Raw genomic sequence first — 2,539 nt, 5'->3', positions numbered from 1 at the left:
TACTTTGCAATTCTTAACTGCCCTTGTTTTATTTAATCAAAGGTATAGGAGGAAAACAGTATGTTACAAGGCTTTACAATACATTCAAGGTATTACCCGAACATGTGTGGCCTAGATAGATATAAAATAGGTAGTACATGTGTTGTGACATGGGTTTAGCTGGCAAGAAATTAACCAGATTATTCATGAAGATGATAGCAATTAAAGCAAAGCAAATGACTGCCACTAAACCCATTATTCTGCAAACATCATTTATTCTACACAATTGTTCCAGATTTTTTTTAAGGAAGTATATATATGTATGTGTATGTGTATATGTACATGTATATGTATAAGTGAGTGTGCATTTTAATACATACATATTTTTATATATTTTAACATTTAATTTTGCATCCTTCTGCATCTAAAACCAGGTACAGGTCTAAAGGACTGGTCCAATATCCATTGTCAGCAAGAATCTTTTAACTGTTTTTCATTGGGTTTGGTTAAGTACGTTAGTTTCAAAAGGAGAAAAAAAGAATAATCAATAAAGCACAACAAAACTCCAGAAAAAAACAGCTGTCTGGAACATAACTATGCTATTGTTCTTAGGGTTTCAGGTTTTATATGCCATCTATAGCCAACACCTGGGGTTTTTTAGGCTAATTCTTTCATTTCTTGTTGTTTTAGTCAAACACCAGGAAAGAGATACTGCACTATAGCTTCCACCTAGGCTGTTGGCTTCAATAATAATTATTGTACCTTCTCTTAAAGCAGCACTAGCCACAACCAGACAGCAAAACCATATGACTAAGTAGCTGCTCAGTGTGCACCAACATTCTAATTTTGGTAATAAAAACTTGACTCTAGTTTTGAGGATTTCAAACATACAATATTGCATACAGTTGCTGCGCATCATGTCTCATCTTCCCTGTTCTGCACAAACATAATGGTTGAAAGGGTTCAGGGAAACAATTGTTTGTTTTTTACACCATAAAAGTGAGCAACTGACTGCCTTCACTTTGTAGCTTTTATTGCATTACTTGCTTGGTGTCCAGTAATCTCTATAAGCCATGATGCTAGAGTTTCACATCTCTGAGCCACTTTCACACAGCCCACACACCACTTGGCATCCTGCTGCCACAACAATTATTTCCAAAAACCTGTTTTGAAACAGTGTATTTAAAAGGCAAGACCCACAGAACTGTACTATACTAACAGAAAGAACAGCACAATTGATTCTGAAGCATGGGAACATGACAGAAAAGTCAACATTGCCTGAATCCTTTGATTTTGCATCGGCCCATGCACCATAAAACCCTGTACATGAGACTGAAAATTGCATGAATTGTTTACTTATAGGATACTAAAGAAGGTGAATAAGAAATATAGCTCCATTACAAGACTCTTACTTTCAAGAATACATGATGTATACATGTGCGTATATGAACTGATTGAGGAAGGCATGAGGGAGTCATGAGGAGGCTGAGGGAGAAAAGCTAACTTCTGCTCTCTCCTGGAGCACAGAGAAGCAAGAAGGAAAGGTCCTGTAATTCTGTATTTGACTTTTTTGTATGCTCAGTCCAAGACATTACGCCGATAGTAATTAGCATCAGAATTTTGAAATATAGGTCATAGGTACCTTCCTTAATCTATATCTAAGGCCTTGTCCTGAACTCAGCATCCCAGCTTCAATCTCACTTCCAAAATTTTATTTTTCTAAGTATCACAACTTCAGAAATGTTTCCATCAGTCTTTAGATCTGCATAAATTTTGACCTCAATATAGCTAGAAGCTGCAGTAGAAGTATTTCATGAAAGCCACTTTTGGTGAACTATGACTTGGTGGTGTAGCTCTGAATCACTACCCCTGAGGGTTACTCGCAGGATATGAGAACAGCTCCTGGCAATGTGGGCCTCCCAAAGTCTGGAAATAAAAAAATGGTCAGTGGTTTCCTTTCCTCTATAGTGACAGATCCTTTTTCACTTTGTTGTAGCTCATACCATGCCTTCTTCCTGAAGCCATTCATATACCCATGCCCTGGTCCATTAGAGCTTGCTCTGACCTGCATGCTGCAATGTACTGTGACACACAGGGTAGGTCAACACTGGCAAGCCATGACATACCAGTTGCTATAAAACATATGTGAAGGAGGCTGCAGTAAAGAAGAATTAGAGAAAGAGGAGAGGAGAGGAGAGGAGAGGAGAGGAGAGGAGAGGAGAGGAGAGGAGAGGAGAGGAGAGGAGAGGAGAGGAGAGGAGAGGAGAGGAGAGGAGAGGAGAGGAGAGGAGAGGAGAGGAGAGGAGAGGAGAGGAGAGGAGAGGAGAGGAGAGGAGAGGAGTGAGGGATGGAGACAACAATTGTGCTTGGTCTGTGGAGGCCTTGACCTCCATACACCAAGTTTTCTTGAACTAGTTAGTGCCCTACTGTTTTCAACCACTGCAAAGCAGCCAAACGTGGGGACACGGCAGGTCAAAGTTAAAAGTCAATTGAAGTAGCATTAAAGGGTGATTACATTGCTCTGACTGCGCTGATTGCATGGGCAGACCGCCATCGGCAT

This window comes from Neopsephotus bourkii, unplaced genomic scaffold (genome assembly GCF_033783945.1).
Source record: "Neopsephotus bourkii isolate Nb327-2 ecotype Australia unplaced genomic scaffold, CSIRO-AGI_Nbou_v1 NB_1037, whole genome shotgun sequence".
Lineage (NCBI taxonomy): Eukaryota > Metazoa > Chordata > Aves > Psittaciformes > Psittacidae > Neopsephotus > Neopsephotus bourkii.
Note: the sequence above shows the minus strand (reverse complement) of the source record.